Below are 280 nucleotides of genomic sequence, written 5' to 3'. Positions count from 1 at the left end.
GAAAAGCCAGGGACACAAGAGCCACCGGCCGCCACCGTGAACGGTGCCACCGCACCGGCGCCGGCGCGTGTGGGCGGGTTTAGGGAGGGGGCCAGGCCGGGAGACGGGGTGGCCGCCAAAGTGGGATTAAAACTTCTCTTGGTCACCAGCGCTGGCCAGGTCGGGGGGCTGAATCCAGGGCCGGGAGCACTTGGTTTGGCTCCGTCCTGAGTGGTCCTGCTGTGGCCTGGGTGTGTGTGTGGGTGTGTGTGTGTGTGTGCGTGTGTGTGTGTGTGTGCGT

Source organism: Chaetura pelagica, unplaced genomic scaffold (assembly GCF_000747805.2).
Source record: "Chaetura pelagica isolate M959 unplaced genomic scaffold, ChaPel_1.0 scaffold55, whole genome shotgun sequence".
Taxonomy (NCBI): domain Eukaryota; kingdom Metazoa; phylum Chordata; class Aves; order Apodiformes; family Apodidae; genus Chaetura; species Chaetura pelagica.
The sequence above is the reverse complement of the archived record's forward strand: the minus strand, read 5'-3'. Positions refer to the sequence as shown.